This window comes from Eptesicus fuscus, chromosome 6, assembly GCF_027574615.1.
Source record: "Eptesicus fuscus isolate TK198812 chromosome 6, DD_ASM_mEF_20220401, whole genome shotgun sequence".
Taxonomy (NCBI): Eukaryota; Metazoa; Chordata; class Mammalia; order Chiroptera; family Vespertilionidae; genus Eptesicus; species Eptesicus fuscus.
The window spans coordinates 97,909,549-97,928,189 of record NC_072478.1 but is presented as its reverse complement, the minus strand read 5'-3'; the positions used below and the strand labels follow the sequence as shown (position 1 = coordinate 97,928,189).

The 18,641-nt window shown below is 37.5% G+C and overlaps 1 long non-coding RNA gene across 3 annotated transcripts in view; it reads right to left on the bottom strand.

Annotated features, from left to right (window-relative positions):
- The window catches only part of LOC129149516 (uncharacterized), a 1,442,660-nt gene that overhangs the window by 703,831 nt on the left and 720,188 nt on the right, over positions 1–18,641 (bottom strand). The gene's annotated exons all lie outside the window — the stretch shown is intronic.

Sequence of the window (18,641 nt, the reverse complement as noted above, 5' to 3'; positions counted from 1 at the left end):
AGAAACATCGATCAGCTGCCTCTTGCACACCCCCCACTGGGGATGTGCCCGCAACCAAGGTACGTGCCCTTGACCGGAATCGAACCTGGGACCTTTCAGTCTGCAGGCCGACGCTCTATCCACTGAGCCAAACCGGTTTCGGCACTTGTGTTCTTTTATACTCTTGCCTCTGCCCTTTCTTTCGATTTTATATATTTTTAAGGGTGGATGTTTTCTTCATATCTTTCCACTCAATCAATTACTCGTGTGTTGATATAATGCAAAACACTACTTCTGTGGTTATCCAGCTTCTCTAAACAGATCTCCTTTTTCCAATCCTTGTTCCCATAGCATCATGTCCATTCAAAACCAAAACACAACTGCAGCAGTTATGTCACAATTTAAAACAAAATTGTTTGCATACATGTGAATTTATATGCAATTTCATTGCTCATTGTGGAAAGCATTGAAGGGATTCTGTGTGGCTACGTACAAAAAAAGTAACATAGATGAGGACTGGGGAGAAGTTTAGACAAAGGTAGTATACCTGAGGTAGGTGAGGTTAAAGGAACACACACTAAATGTGTCAAAAATACGTCACACAAGCACTGCTGAGTTGAAGAGAGGACAGAGCAAGAATGAATTTGTGATTTCCTATTATACAACCTCAGAGAGTTCATTCAATGAGAATAAAGTAGTTACTTAGAAAACTAGAGGGGTTTCTTGTACCTAAAAGACACTTTCCCTGGGTAGTCATAAAGAGCCAATGGAATAATGTAGTGGACAGGAGCAAACAATATTACTGCATTCCAATAATCACTGTGACCAAGCCACCATCCACAGTACAATACCAATTAGCCTAAGTACCTATGGAGCAGGAAGAGAAGAATCCCAGGAATGGCATGGGAAAGAGTACAAGATGAACAGACACTCGACGAAGTCCTGCTGCCTTTCTGACATTGTAATGGCTGCTTTTTATTATGTTACCATATTTGGTACTCATAAAAAAGTCTGTAAGGTAATTACTATTCCAATTTTTTAAATTTAAATTATTTATTGTTTAAAATATTACATGTCTTCTTTTTCCCCCATTGACCTCTCCCTGGCCACTCCTACCCCAGCACATGTCATCACCTCCCTATTGTTTGTATCCATAGGTTATGTTTATGTGCATGCATAAAGTCCTTTGATTGATCCCCACCCACCCAATTCCAATTTTTTAATTAAGAAATTGAAAGTCCAGGAAATAGAAATAATTTGTTCAAGGTAATGCAGAAAACTTCAGAGCTAGATTAGAACTCAGGTAAATGAGTTCATTATTTTCACCAGGGCCAGACATTTTGAGAAAAAAAACAAACAAAAAAAAAACCCAAAACAAAAAAACACACAAAAACACATTAATTTCAAGACATTGTATGATAGAAAAAATTGAGATTATGGTGAAAAAAGAGTGCTTCATCCAGAACCTCAGACATATAAGTATATGGTCTCCTAAATATAACTTGAATTATGTGTATATATGACTTCAACTTAATATCAAAAATAGAATGTAGGCAATGATTTAGTTAATGAAAATACATATTAAGAGGCAAGATAAGAAACTATATTTCCTAATTCAGGTTTACTGCTTTATTAATATAAACACTGCTATATCCTTTCAATTCTCCATATAAGATGGCTCTTTATTGCTAATATAATATTTATATATAGAACAACAATATTCAAATTAGTTATAGTTTCCTCATCTTTAACATGGGATTGATGGTGCTGTGTATCTATTCCTAGTCAAACATCTATATAAAAATATTACTACATGTGTTAAAACAAAAAACTAGCATATTAATGCTTCCTTATTTCTATTTTCAAACAAGGATATTATCAATTTTCCCATGCACTTTGTGTATTTATTGAATTACATGTTAAATAAGTTGTTGTCAAGCAATGATTTTAGGCAACAGCACAGAGGCCTCTCCCTGCTAAGACGTGACACCAGGTATGATGTAGTCATTGGGAAAGAGTTGAACTTAGTGATCAATGACTTATTTGAGCAGAATGAAAAATCCATGAGCATAAAACAATATGGAGCTCTGGACAAAATCACCAAGAAAACCCAAGACAATATTAGAAATGTTGCTCAGAGGTGCTACCAAATTAATCACTTTCATTTTTAATGCACACATATACCCACAGACACACACATTCACACACAGTGTACCATCCTGAAGTTTAAATCAAGACAAATAAAATGTGTGTTAAAACCATATCCATGCCATTTCTGCATGTGAACTCAATTTTCACAGAGTTTGAACAAAAGGAATTATGATATTGATACTCTGAAGCCCCAAATGCATTCCCCCATACAACATTTAAAATGCTACTGAGGGTGAATTATTGTCTATATCTCAATCTAAATAGAGCCATTTTGTTATAAGAATATACACTTCATTTTGGAAATATATTAGATAAGAAAAAGAGTTTTCATCACTTCCTTTAAACATCCCTCAGGCCCAAAATCCAAATATTTACACTATAATTAAAAATATTAAGGCTCAATATTGACCCTATAGTGCTTTGGAATTATTATAATCCTGCTCAAATTAAGTGGAATTAAGTGTAATATTTAAAGAAAAGAAACAAATGCTGTGACTTGATTTGAATTTTATAGGTACTGAATATGATCAATATTGAATGCAAAAAAACTTCCCCTTCCTTCTTTCCTGAGGTACTTAAACTATTGCATGGCCTATGGTTGTGGACAATACAACTGTAATTTATAGAATAAGCGTGTTTATAGTGTAAAAAAACCCCACACTAATGCAAATTGTAATGAAATTTAACAGATGAAAGCCTCCGTTAAATTTTGTTTATAAAGTGTTGTCCTGGATCTGATAGTAAACTCCTATAGAAATCATTTTGAGAACTGCAGAGATATGACAGGAAAGCAGTTCAATAGAGTGTGCCTAATTCATTCCAATTCACAGTGTAATGCATTTCAATTCACACAGCGATGCATTCTATTCTCCAACATGAGAATCCAATCTAGCTGATGCTTAGTAGAGTTGAAACAAACTCACAGCACCAGAAAACTGACAATGTCTATTTTGCTAAATAGAGAAATACTTTAAATATTTTTCCACTGTGTTCTAAGCCTGGCTATGCCTTATTTACCACACTATACATTATGATGCTATGCCTACACTACTTAGAAGACAACAGTCATTGATATTTGAAGCCTTTCACTATTTTCATAGTAATTAAAGCTGTTTAAGAGTCAGCCCCTGATGCATGTCTGATTTTCTGGAACAGGTTTAAAAGCCTAATTATAGTCAGATGTTTCAAGCTTCAGGAAACCAATTTAGTGTTTGCCATGAGCAACTGGCTTAACTGTATTGGAAACGTTCTAGGGAAATATACTCTCACATACAATATCAATCATTAAATGTCATCCTAAATCTTTAGCAGTTTGATTTAGTGTTAAATATTAAATTTTCAGATTCTCTCTTTTTAAATATCTTTTTTTCTGATATATATATATATATATATATATATATATATATATATATATATATAAAATTTGCACTGATTCTTAGATTATCTGTGGGAATTCTGTCTCCCTATAAAATTCCTATTTTCCAGGTAAGAAGTACATTAAATGCAGAAAGAACAGTAATAAATTGGCCAGTGACTTTCTAGCAGGTAGGAAAGAATTTTAATTCACAGGATTCTGGCATTGGCAAATTAGTTCATACATTCTCTTAAGAAGGAAAAAAACTAGAAAGAAAAAAAATGTTGCTGCACAAAGAGGAGCTTCGTAAAATCTGCTGAAGTGGCAGGATGAGCTGTGCATTGGTCTTGATGTTCTGCTTTTCACCAAAGAAGACAAAACTGGGTCAAAGGAAAGATAGATAAAATTTTCAACATTTAAATATTTCAAACTTTTCCTTGAAAGCTGATTTATTTTGCCTGGAGGCTGGAAGGGGCACATGAACCTTGGATTCCTTTTATCCATTTGTCACATGAAAAGTCATGATGAGAAGGACAACCATAGTCCCTCAGGTTTGTAGATACCACAATATACTCAGGACCATTTTACTCAAGAAACAAACACACAAAAAAACATTATTCCACCATCAACCCATCACACACCTCACCTCCATTTTACAAACTGGGCTGTTTAAACTGAAAAACGTTTAACTGAACTTTTAAGTTCACCCAAGAAATTTTAGCTGAGCTGAGGATTACTTTTCCAGCATGGTGATTGTATCTTGTGAATTACTTTCCAATATGGCGATATTTTCTCTGAATTATAAACTAGGCATTAAAAGAGTAGAAACTCTTTAGAAATTTAATTAGAGTAACATCTTGCTCATTAAATTACATGGATTCAAGATACAATGTCATTTGCAGCCAATCTTCCCAACATACAATCTTCTAGGTAATTATAGTGCTTTTTTATAACGAAAATGCCAATTTGATGTTAAATTATTGTACTATGTCAACAGTAGACCAAACTAAGTGGTCTAACTTCTTCTTTAATGAAGGAGAGGTGATTGTATGTTCAGCCAGCAAACATGTATTGAGTACCTACAAAATATATCCTGCAATGTGTAAGATACTGAGTGAAGACACACGAATAAGGCAAGAATTGTGACAGCCTTCTAGAAGAGATAGACAAGTCAAGAAACACTGATGATTTGCATCTCTTGGATGATTAGTGACTCTAAGCATGTTTTCATATGTCTCTTGGCCTTCCTTATGTCCTTTATCGAAAAGTATCTATTTAGGTCCTTTGCCCATTTTTTGATTGGGTTGTTTATCTTCCTTTTGCTAAGTTGTATGAGTTCCCTGTAAATGTTGGAACTTAAACCCCTATCGGAGATAACATTGGCAAATATGTTCTCCCATGCAGTGGGCTTTCTTGTTGTTTTGTTGATGATTTCTTTTGCTGTACAGAAGCTTTTTATTTTGATGTAGTCCCATTTGTTTATTTTCTCTTTAGTTTCCATTGCCTAGGAGCTGTATCGGTGAAGATATTGCTTCAGCATATGTCTGAGATTTTGCTACCTGTGGATTCCTCTAAGATTTTTATGGTTTCCTGTCCTATGTTTAAGTCCTTTATCCATTTTGAGTTTATTTTTGTGTATGGTGTAATTTGGTGGTCTAGTTTCATTTTTTTTTCATGTATCTGTCCAATTTTCCCAACACCATTTATTAAAGAGATTGTCTTGACTCCATTGTATGCTCTTGGCTCTTTTGTCAAATATTAAATGAGCATAGTGGTTTGGGTCAATTTCTGGATTCTCTATTCTGTTCCATTGGTCTATATGTCTGTTCTTATGCCAGTACCAGGCAGTTTTAAGAACAGTGGCTTTGTAATACAGCTTGATATCTGGTATTGAGATCCCTCCTACTTTGTTTTTCTTTCTCAGGATTGCTGCAGCTATTCGGGGTCTTTTTTTATTCCAGATGAATTTTTGGAGAGTTTGTTCTAGGTCTGTGAAATATGCCATTGCTATTTCAATGGGGATTGCATTGAATTTGTAGATTGCTTTGGGTAGTATGGACATTTTAATGATGTTTATTCTACCAATTCATGAACACGGTATGTTCTTCCATCTGTGTATGTCTTCCTCTATCTCTTTTTTCAGCAAATCAAAACAACAATGAGGTACCATCTCACACCTGACAGAATGGCTGTCATCAACAAATCAACAAGTGACAAGAGCTGGTGAGGATGTGGAGAAAAAGGAACCCTCATGCACTGCTGGTGGGAATGCAGACTGGTGCAGCCACTGTGGGGAACAGTATGGAGTTTCCTCAAAAAACTAAAAATGGAACTCCCATTTGACCCAGTAATCCCACTTCTAGGAATATATCCCAAGAAACCAGAAACACCAATCAGAAAGGACATATGCACCCCTATATTCATAGCAGCACAATTTACAATAGCTAAGATTTGGATACAGCCTAAGTGCCCATCAGCAGATGAGTGGATTAAAAAACTGTGGTACATCTACACAGTGGAACACTATGCTGCTCTAAAAAGGAAGGAACTCCTACCATTTGCAGCAGCATGGATGGTCTTGGAGAGCATTATGCTAAGCGAAATAAGTCAGTCAGAGAAAGGTAAGTATACATGATGTCACTCATTTGTTGAATATAATAAAAAACATAAACTGATGAACAAAAACAGATCCAGAGACAGAGAAGCATCTATCAGATGCTCAAACCTCAGAGGGAAGGTAGGGTTGGGAGGGGTAAGGGAGAGAGATCAACCAAAGGACTTGTATGCATGCATATAAGCATAACTGATGGATACAGACACCAGGAGTGCTGAGGGCATAAGCATGGGGTGGAGGGGGCAATGTGGGGATAAGGACACATATGTAATACCTTAATCAATAAAGAAAGAAATAAAAAAGAAAGACTGATGAAACAATTTGCCCTTGTCTACAGGAACTGTGGGAGTATATACGTGCACCTAACTCAACAAAAGAGGGGGCTTGATGAGTTAGTCACATGATTCTCAGATAATATGACCAGCTATTCTTTCATGCATTCAGTTATGATTTAACAATCATCTGCTAAGTGTTAGAAATTATTTCCAGATATGCAATAGTGAAAAAAATTAAGTTCCGTCATATAAATTATGCTATAGAAGACAAACAAGAAATATATTAAGCAGATACATAGCTATATACATAAAAGCCAAGCAACCTGAATGACCAGAATGGCCGGAATGACTGGAACAACCAGAACAACCGGAATGACCAGTCACTATGCCACACACTACAGCCAGCCAACCAGTCCAATGGGGGTGGGGCCAGCCAGCCAACCTCCCACAGCCCCTCCCCCTGGCTGGCCAGACCCGATCGGCCCCGAGAAAGGCAGGCTGGCCAGATCCCATTGTGCACGAATTCGTGCACTGGGCCTCTAGTATATTATAATTTCAAACAAAGAATTAAGATAAAATGTTATTTTATCTTGGCAAAAGGGATAAAACTTGAGAAGCAGACTATTTAGATTGAGGGGTCAGTGAAATCTACTCTGGAAAACTGGCATTTGAGCATATATCACATGCCTGAGATGAGTTAGTGAGGCTGAGGTGTAGAAGTGTGTGCCAGGCAGCAATAGCCACATGTGAAAAATCTCTGTGGTAGAAATGAGCCTGGCATGTTTTTGGGAAGTACTATGAAATTATTTTGACATAATTAGAAGTAAGTCTTTAGAGAATTTCTAATAGGAAAGTGATATAATCTCATTTAAGATAAATATGGCCTCTTATTACCTTGTCTCAATCTATACAATTATATAACACAACAAAACTTACTATTCAACATCCTAAATGGATTAATAATTGGTACTCAGTCTGTAGACACATTGTAGCTGTGTCTTGAGTCCACTACATAAAGTGAATATGCTGACTACGATACAAATATTAATTATGCCCATGGTTCCAAGTCTGTGTAATACAGCCTCCAGGGGAACTTCAGAGATATTTATTTTTTAAATCCTTAGAAATATAAATGCAAACTTCTGTTTGTCTGTAGGTATAGTAATCTAATAATGAGGAATACAGACTCAGAGGCAAGTAGAATCAGGTTCATATCTAGGCTTTGTCACTTAAAAGGTGAAGCACATTGGACAAGTGTCTTACCTCTGTAAATTTTAGTCTCCTCATATCTAAAATGAGGACAATGATGACTTTGTGTGAATAAACTGACATGAGGTATCTAAAATTTAGTATATGGTATTAACTAGTGTGTAGTAAATGTTCACTCAATATTAGCTATTACTATAATGTATACAATGAATACATTATTCTTACATACTAGAGGCATGAATTTGTGCATGAGTGGGGTCCTGAGGGGAGTATGAGGGGAGCGGGGGGCCGGGATGCGATAAGCCCTCCAGGCGGGTGGTGGGACTCCCTTGCTGGCCTGGGATCTGGATCCATCCCACTGACATTCGCGCCAGCTGTCGGGAGCCACCTGGCGGCCGCTTTTATATCCTTTCTTCCTTGCGGTGCTCCCATTGTGGGATTGCACTGAACACCAGGGGGCAGCTCCTGCATTGAGCATCTGCCCCCTGGTGGTCAGTGCATGTCATAGCGACCGGTTGTTCCAGTTGTTTGGTCATTCGGTCATAACGGTTGCTTATATATATATATATAAATGTAATTTAGTGGAACCAACAAAGGTATGAATTACAGATCTGTGATTATAAAATGCTAATCCTTTGACCTGGTCGGGTGGCTCAGTTCCTTGGAGCTTTGCTCCATACAGCAAAACATTGTGGGTTAGATTCCAGGTCAGGGCAAATCCTTTGACCTGGTCGGGTGGCTCAGTTCCTTGGAGCTTTGCTCCATACAGCAAAACATTGTGGGTTAGATTCCAGGTCAGGGCACATACTTAGGTGTAGGTTCAGGGCACTTATTGGAGGCAACCAATTGATGTTTCTCACTCTCTCTCTCTCCCCTGCCTCCTCTCTCTAAAAAAAAAATAAAAAAAATCAATAAAACATATCCTCGGGTGGGGATTATGCCACAATGGGATGAGAATTTTGGAGGTGGGAGTGAGGATAGTTTGCATGTAGGAGAGATATGAATATTATGGCCAGATACATTCAAATATGTATACTATCCACATTTTATCTATCTGAATGTGCTATCCTCTCTGACCATCAAGAGGTGGAGACTATATCCTTTCTCTGATGAGCAACAGAACACAGTAAAAATGACCCTATTTCATTTCCAAGCTGAGACCAAGAAACCCAGCAGTTTCCATTTCAGTTTTGTAGAAGAAATAACCCTAAATCCATAATACTGTGAAAAATTTCAAACTCCCCATGTGAAAAAGACACTTGCAGGGAAAATAAGGTGTCAGATATGTGAATGAAACCTTTGATCCTCCAGCCAGCTCAGCTGCTAGCTAAGTGAATGACCCAGTCAACAACAACAAAAACTGCTATTCTATCCATGTCCAAGTTCTGACCTAGGAAGTTCTTATAATTAGTAAAATTGTGTTGATTTAAGCTACTGTATTTTGGGGTGGATGCTCTGAAGTTATAGATAAACTAAACAGCTTTTAAAGATATAAAAATTATTCAGAATAGCTTTGTGTTTTCTCTTTCAAAGGATACAACCACAATCATGGGAAACTTTTATTTTAAAAAGGCAAAAATTAGAAATATCCCAAATCTTCATTAATAGCAGAATCAATAAGTAAATTGTTGTATGTCCATGCAATATAACACTACAGAGCCATTAAAAAAAGAAGAAGAAGAACTACTACTATTATACTCAGGAACCTGAATGAATCCCGCAAGCACAAAAATGTTGGGAGGAAGCCAGATACAAAACACAGCATCTTGAGTGATTTTATTCATTCATCATTCATGTTACAAGTCAAAATAATGGCTTCCCTTATAGTGTGGTACATTCACTGATAAACAACATTGGCTAAACTTTTGATGTTGAAAATATTCTAATTCTTTAGTTGAATTGAACATTTTACTGTGTTGATCATCCTGTAGGTTACACTTGATTAATTTTTTTAAAAAAACCTGTTTTAAACTCCAAAATACTAAGAAAAACATATAAAGAACATTCCTATACTCAAATATTACTAAAAAGCAACTTGAACTCAGAGAGTTTAAGCAACTTGCCCACACTCACGTTGCTAGACAGTAGTCAATACTGTCCCGGTGTCCTGCCTTTGGTTGCCGATATTTCCTTAGAGTCCAGTAGTGTCCATAACATGAAAAATTTTGTCTGATTACTATATTTTCTTGAAAGGGAGAACCTACATAAAAGTTTGAAGTCCTGATTAGGGGTCTATGACAAGTACTGAAGAGATACCATGTCCTTTCGTCACAGAAGTTTTACAGAAGGCAACTACAGAGTGTTGGAAGAACCCATAAGCCAATTGTGTGGGAGGGAGGAAGCTTTATAAGAACCGTGTCTTATAGGGAAGCTGAGCTTCTGTTGTATAGACAATAAGAATGGAAAAGGACTGAAAATCACCTTGAATATTACTGTGCTAGTAGACCTTTTCATGACCTGACATTTTCTCACAACCATCTAAATGTTGTGAGTATTAGAGAAAGCATATCCATGATCTGAACTGATTTTAGTTCACAAGAGGTTCCATTTGTTTTTATTGAGGTTAATGGATCTGCGAATACAGATCCATTAACCCCAGAATTTTTAAATGTTAAATCAGCAGCTTTAAATAAATGTTAACATGAGACACCAATTACAGATACTGTAATACCAACTAAAGGGCAAGATTTGGAGCATTGCCTAGCAAGAATATGTTAAAAATTCTGAACTCCTTTATTAGCGAGATAAAAATGATGTAAAGATGTTACTATTTTGTTGGGTCAAAGCCAATAAAAATAAATTATTTCCCCTTTAAAAAATGCATTTAGCAAATAGCCATATAGTCTCTAGGAGACTCTGTGTTTCCAAACTTGCATAGGATTATGGTTATTGTTATTAATGTCACCATTACTGCGCTTGCAATGCCATTACTACATTAAGGAATTGATTTACTCAGATCTTATGGCTGTAATTACCACATGCACTCATGAAACAGTGCATTGCAAGGATGCATGTGGCTGTGCTAAGATAGTGGTCCTGCACACTTGCACGCAGGCTAGCATTGAGACTTACTTTGCTCTACTTTAAATTGTTTTGTATCAACTATGTATCCCAAGTTGTATTGATATTTGATGTGTTTTGTGGTCAGAATTTTATTACAGTAAAGAGAATTTCATTTAATTCATCATGCATTTACTGGATTCTTCTTATGAACCTAAGTAGCCCTATTCTCAACTTACACTCTCTGTCTCTGGGGAAGTCTCAGTGGCCGGAACCACGCAGTCCTGGGGCATGTTCCAGCTCTGGTCAGTTGTAGAGAAATTACTTAATTCATTTATGCCCAAATTTCTTCACTCATTAAGTTGGCATGTCATTACCTATTTCATGGAGTTTTTATTGAGATGTTAAAAATATAACAACACTATATGGGCTACATAAGTAATGCTTCATAAAGTATAATTATTATAAAGCAACATATCTTTAGAAAGATGCTACAAAATATGATTACCAGGTAAGACTATAGAACTATAGAAAGCCACTATATGGTTGCATGTAGGATATTAGGATGGCGATTGCCTTCCTTTCCACAGTTATGCTTTCTATTTTGAGGCAATTTAATTTTCGCAATATCTTTGTATAGTAAGATAATTTTGTTATATAAAAAATAATATAACGTGTACTCTTAGATAATGGAGTTTCAATGACTATAGGATTGCTTAAGCCCTGTTTTTGGTCAAATACATGGTCTACTTTGTAAATGTTGCATGTATGTTAAAGAAAGGGTATAATCTTTGAATTAGAAATATATATTTCTTTTCTTAAATATGTTTCTACTGGTTTTTTAGAGAGAGAGAAAAGGAGATGGGGAGAGAGATAGAAACATCGATGAAAGAGAAATATCAATTGGCTGCCTTCTGCATGTCCTGCACTGGGGTTTGAGACCTGAACCCGGGCATGTGTCCTGACTGGGAATCCAACCAGTGACCTCTTGATTCATGGGTCAATGCTCAACCACTTAACCACACTGGCCTGTCTAGATTTCTTTCTGTCTCTGTCTCTTACACACATACATGCATTTTACGTATACACATAATTCATATCTTAAACATCTATTTGTGTACTCTTACATTGATCTGTAAAATAAATACTTGAATCCTTTATTCAGGCCTTCAATATTTCTGTGAGTGGTGCATTGAAATCTTGAAGTACAATTGTAGGTTATCCATATCTCTTCAGTTCTGACAACTGAATCTTTATATACTTTAAGGCAACTGCTGAGTGTATTCAAGTTTATGCTGATTATAGACTTGAATATTTTAGTCTTCTTACCAGAATATCATATATTTTCCTCTTGAGCTATTTTTCTTAAATCATCTTTTGTCATATTAGATTGTTATTACTGTTTTCCATAGGCATATACTTATTTAGTGCATTTTTATCTACATTCTTATGTCTTTTTCTTTTAAATATGTCTTTGTAGACAATATGTTGTTAGATTTTTTTGTTTATTTAATTTCATCTACTTTGAGAGACTAAGTCCTCTAATTAAGGAGTTTAACCTATTTATATGGACAACATTTATGTTGATTAAAATAAATCCCTTTATCCTTAACTATTGCCTTCTGGAAAGGTTCCTTAATTTGATCTTTCAACACACTAATTCATTTTTTCAGTTTGATTCTCCTAGCTATTTAGCTCATTGATTGTGTTCTGTGCTGTAATTACTACAGTTTCATATTTTCTATTGATTCCCTTTATGACTTATTGTTCTTGTTTCATTTATCCTTATTGTCTTTATATATTCATGTTACATTACATTCACAGTCTTCTGTTCCGATTGTTCTCCCCTTGATGTTGTTCACTTCTGTATCTTTTTAAAATATTCTTTGTACTTCATACGTATCTGGTTTGGGCCTGTGAATTCATGTGTTTCTGTATGGGCTACTTTTTCTATCTGCTAATACATATTTGAAAAGGGTCTCAGGCCAGGCTCTAATCTGTAACCTTTTTGTTGAATTTTAAGGAAGGGGAGGGGAGGTATGTGCCTCAGAATGGAGGGCCTTGTGGTCCCTAAGGAATTCCCTTGACCCCTTCTATGTTTGCCTCTCTACCTGATAACTCCTCTTCTTAAGGTTTTCTTTTAAAAATCTTAGGAAAAAACACTTTACTATGAAAGAGTCTTTCTAGTTTTTAATTTTGATAAATCCTGCTTATTTTCTACCAGCACAATTTAAATGGGGAAATAAATAGAAAAGGACATAACTTGTATGGTAATTAGAATTCCTAATGGTTAGTCAAAATCTTTATTCCAAGAATTTGGTAAGAAAAATCGGGTATAATATACATTCTTTAAAAACAACAACACAACACAAAAATATACTTAAGTTCACTTGGCATCCATCAACAGTGTTTGTGGCCATAGAATCTAGAGCTACTTGATTACTTTCTGGTTCACATAGGCATAATATATTATAAATTAAATATGTATTTCAATAAGAAAGGATATTTGTTACTTTTTATGGGAAAATTGACTTACAAAACTGTCAGATTATATTTAAAAAGTGTCATAAATTATGTCAGAGGTAATAGTTCCTCAGTGATTTTACAAACTTGACAAATAAATCTCCAGCTACACCAAAACATGAAGTTACTATATGTAGGAGATGTGAGCAGTAATACTTATGTATTCATTCATTTATTCATTCATCATTCCTTCATCCATTCAATGATTTACCAAACATTCATTACTTTCTTTCTCTTGCCAGACTCTGTTCTAGGAGTTGAAGAGACTACAAGGAATGGAATAAGAGCCCGCCCTCAAGGAACTCATGCTTTTGTGAAGGAGACAAATGGAAACAAGGGCAAGACAATGTGGCAAACACTTTAATAGGCACACAGACATACACAACACACACACGATTTCTATGTTTCATTGAGGAGTTATAGAAAAAACCTCGCACAGGAGGATAAAATTTAAAGAGCCCACCTAAAAAGGCAAACATCATAAGGTTATTCTCTCATCATTATTATTAATAAACAACTAGAGACCCAGTGCACAAAATTCGTGCACTGGGCGGGGGGCGGGGGGCATCCTGTCAGCCCAGCCTGTAACCTCTCCAATCTGGGACCCCTCAGGGGATGCCGGTTTAGCCTGGGAATCAGGCCTGAACCGGCAGTCGGACATCCCTCTCACAATCCTGGACTGCTAGCTCCTAATCGCTCACCTGCCTGCCTGCCTGGTCGCCCGTAACTGCCCCCCATGCCAGCCTGGTCTCCCCTCGTGCCCCCCACCCTGCCGGCCTGGTTGCCTCACGCAGCCTGCTTGTTCAGTCGTTTGGTCGTCCCTCACTAACCCCCCTGCTGGCCTAGTCACCCCACACAGCCTGCTGCTCAGTCGTTGGTCGTCCCTCACTAACCCCCCTGCCAGCCTGGTCGCCCCTCGTGGCCCCCATGCCAGCTTGGTTGCCCCACACAGCCTGCTGCTCAGTCGTTGGTCATCCCTCACTAACCCCCCTGCCAGCCTGGTCGCCTCTCATGGTCCCCCCACCAGCCTGGTCGCCCCACACAGCCTGCTGCTCAGTTGTTTGGTCATCCCTCACTAACTCCCCTGCTGGTCTGGTTGCCCCATGCAGCCTGCTTGCTCATTCATTTGGTCGTCCCTCCCTAACCCCCCTGCCGGCTTGGTTGTAGGCAGCCATCTTGTGAGGGTGTGATGGTCAATTTGCATTTTACCTCTTTATTATATAGGATTATTTTAACCTGGTAATTAATGACAATGTCTCAGAGATGGCTTTGAATAGGCAGGCAATTTGGATAAGGTATTATTAAGTCCTTAGCCAGAAAAGATATTAATCTTCTAAGTCATGCTTGATATAGAACATGGAGTCTGTGATTCTGGTGGGCATTAAAAAGCCTTTAAAATCCTACAAATATGAAACTCAAACAGACTTCTATTTTTCCATATTATTCTGAGATTCTAGGGAATTACACCTACATATGAAATATAAATAGTCAAATTCAGCTAAAGAATGGACATTGTAAATATATGAGAGAAATATATGAAAATGGCATATGCCTTCTCTCTTTTTGGGAAATGCTAGAAACAAAGAGGCCCTTCCTTACCTAAGAGACAGATTGTCTGGCACTGGATGTACAAATAAATTAGTCACCTTGTTAATTATACTAGAGGCCTGGTGCACGAATTTGTGCATGGGTGGGGCCCTCAGCCTCGCTGGTGATTAGGGCCAATTGGGGCCATCTGGCCCAGTCCCGATCAGGGCCACGGGGGCCGACTGGCCGGGAAGAGAGACAGCAGGAGGTTGGCTGGCCATGGGAGGTTGGCTGTGGTAGCACATTGACCACCAGGGGGCAGCTCCTGCATTGAGCATCTGCCTCCTGGTGGTCAGGGCACATCACAGCTACCAGCCAGTCATCCGGTCCTAATGGTCACTTAGGTTTTTATATATGTATACTAGAGGCCAGGTGCATGAAATTCGTGCACGGGGGGGGGGGGGGAATGGGGCCCCCTCTCCAATCCGGGATCCCTTGGGGGATGTCTGACTGCCGGTTTCAGCCCAATCCAAGGATCAGGCTGAATCCGGCAGTTGGACATACCTCTCACAATCCAGGACTGCTGGCTCCTGATCTCCCCTAACTGCCCCCTTATAGTCAAAGCTATAAGGAGAAAGAGTAGGAAGCCAGGTACACAAGTATTATTCAAAGGATAAATGGCCAGTATCAGGAAAGATACTGTGCAATAAGCTTGTCATCGGTAGAGATAGAGTTTGATATTAAACCAAACAACCAACAATTTTTGTAAGAGGAACTTCTTTTATCGTTCCAGTCTGATGTCAGAACTGATCCTTCAGTGAGAATAAGAGATGTCCTGTACAGAGCAATGAGGTGGGGAAATGTGATTGGACAGCAAGTTATAGAACCCTTAGTTATCACTGGTTTAAGCATTTATTGTTCACTGAACTGGAAGCCTGAAGGTAGGCAGTGTCACGAGTTGGTTCAACAGCTTCAAAATATCAGGGTGCTGGGTTGAAGGCTCTACAATTCTAGGTTTTTCTCTCATGATAGCAAGAGGGCTGCCCCAACTATAGGCATAATGTCCTCACACTCACATCCAATGGTGGGAAGCTCAGAGCAAAAAATGAGTAAATGTGTAGACCTCTCCTTTGACTCTCCAAAGAAAATACATCTTTCTTGGTGGCTGGTCTTATTGATCAGCACCTGCTCTCCTGACCATCCTCGCTGCAGGAAAGGCTGGCAATGTAAGTGTAACTGTTTCAAGATCTTAGTGAAAAGTGGGCAACAGATCACAGAAATCTGGCCTGACATTTGGTAACAAATAAGAAGCATCTCTCTCGGGGGGAAGAAGATGAGAAGCATGCTTGCTCTTCTCATTGAGCAATACAGATATAGATTAGTGCAAACATGTCTTGCCTTCATTTAACAAATATTTATTAAGCACTTACTATAGCCTAGGTATTCTTCCAGAAGCTGGGGATACAGTAGAGAAAAGAAATAAGGATAATGATGGGGCCCTGAGGGGACACGGGCCACATAAGGAACTGAAAACTGGGCACAGAAAGTGGATCCTAGGGGCAATTTCCCCTCAGTTTATTGGGAACATGCCAGGATCTGCCCATGACTACCTTATGGCAAGCCTCTCTCCTCTTCCCTGAGTATGTTCCAGTCAATCCCCGAGAACTGCCACGCCTAGAGCATCAGCTGCTCTCCCTGACTAAGCTACTCAGCATCCAGAGCTTTGCAAACTGACTTCCTTTTGTTATCAATTTGCAAATAGTGGCTACCTGGAGAGGCTTTTTCTAGCCACCAGATCAGAGCAGATCATCCCTTCTTTAGGCCCTCTCCACAAAGCCGGTCAGCTATGGTATTTCCTTCAGGACACATGACTATCTGAAATGAAATTAGTGTCCTTGTGTAGGGTCTGTGTTCCCTATTGCTACATAAACTTTATCTTTAAGAGTAAGGATTTTGTCTATATATTGCAGTCACTACAGTATCTAATAAAGTGTGGTCTGGAAAAATGGGCTGGGTCAAAAATTTAGGCCATAATGAAGAATTTTGTTCTTTAAGATGAATAGGAAGAGTTTAAATTGTTATATAAGTGAGGAGTAATATGGTTTGATTTGCTCAATTATCTCATGCCCCAGTAGATAATAACTTAATATCTTATTCTTATAGAGATACCCTATACCTCAATATATGTATATAATCTAGTTTAAATAAGTGGATTTCTAGTAATCTTGACTTAATTAGTGATAATGGTGATTATGATAAAATCTGAGCTGAGCCTTGAACCTTACTAGTTAGATTTTATGACAGTGTCATTCTAACACCTAAAAAGACAGCACGAAAAAGTCACTTTTCAGTTTTTTTCTGAAAAGTCAAAATGTAATTTTAATAATAGAAACCTGTAGAAACCAATGAGAAATCCACAATGATATTCTTATATTATGCCAAAAGATTTACAGAATGACAACAGTTACCAGCAGTATAGTCTTAAAATATGAACAGTAGTGAAATATAGTTTAAAAAATGACTTAGAATCAAGCTTTGCATTCATTCGAGACATTGCCATAGTGAAATAGCTCTGATTCAGAGTAACAGAAACCAGTCTGTTTAACTAGATAGTAATTACTTTTGATGGAGACTCTGAGTAATGTATCATGTTTACTTCTAGGTAACCTGGGACCAATTTAACCTTTAATTTTATTTTAAAATTCCAGAAAATTAAGTTGCTGAGTTAATGACACATTCTCTTTTTTATTCCCCTTACCCTCCATTTAGAGTCTACTTTTAAAATTCAGTGAAATCCATAACTACTCACATCAAAAAGCACTACACAACCATAATCAAAAACACGAAGTCATAGAGTTAAAACCATTTAATCCTGTTAAAGCCTCATTAAATCAAGGCAGTATTTAAGGATGGAACTTGATTCCCTTGTACACTAGCCAATCTGCAACCCGAGTCAATGTTCACGAATTAATTAGCAACTGCACTCGGGGCAGGTGTTTGACTGACATTTCTCTTGATCTCTTCCCTCAAGGTTCTGTGCTGTACAGTCATGCAATTCTTGGCCATTAATCCTTAACCCCAGCACAATGCTTGTTTGCTTTGCTGAATACGAGCGAGAGCATGTGCTAGAAAAGAAATATGCAGAATGCAGAGCGGGCTCTTTTGAGATTATATTTTTTGTATCAAAATATAATGTGAAGAAGGGAAGCTTTGTATTGGCCATGCTTACTCTCTGTGTTTATAAAAATAATCCTCCTTTTAGGGACAGATGTAACTTTTTAAACAGTTTTCATAGACATCAGCTAAAGCTTCGAGTAGGAATTTATAGGATTTTAAGGCTTGAGAAACTTGAAACATTCTTTGGCTAAAAGCCTTCATTTTATCATTGGGAAACTGAGCCCCAATAAAATTTTTATTTCTCCAGAGAGACCCAGCCCACTAATAGTCAGGCCATATAAAAAACTTCTAAATCAACTAAACTAGTTATGTTTTTATTCATTTTTTGGTTGTTTTGTATTCTTCTGATATAATCCATGAATTTGACACATGACATTTGGTAGTTATGACTTTGTTGGCAGTGATGATGAAAACATGTTTAGATCTTGAATGACATGTAAATCATATCCTGTTCAAAATACTGACAGTGGTCAAGACACAACTTCAAGTACAGGTTGATGAGCTTTTAACTACCATGTCATCCAAAGCAGTTGAAGGAATAAGATACTTTTATAAGCTTCTCTATGTCATGCAGAAACATTCAGTTTTCATTTTCCTTGGTGAGTTAGCTTCCATCTCTCTTTTCAAACAATAATTGCATAATATAGCAAAATATTGTTTAGAATGAGATCAGAAACTGAAGGCATATTATCCTATCAATGAAAATATTAAAAATGGTCATAGAATATGCTGCAGTCTGTGCTTTTTAGAACTGCACCTGGTATATTGTTCGACTAGATACTCCCATTGCTCTCCAGACACTTTGTAAGAACTAAGAACACTGACAAAAAGC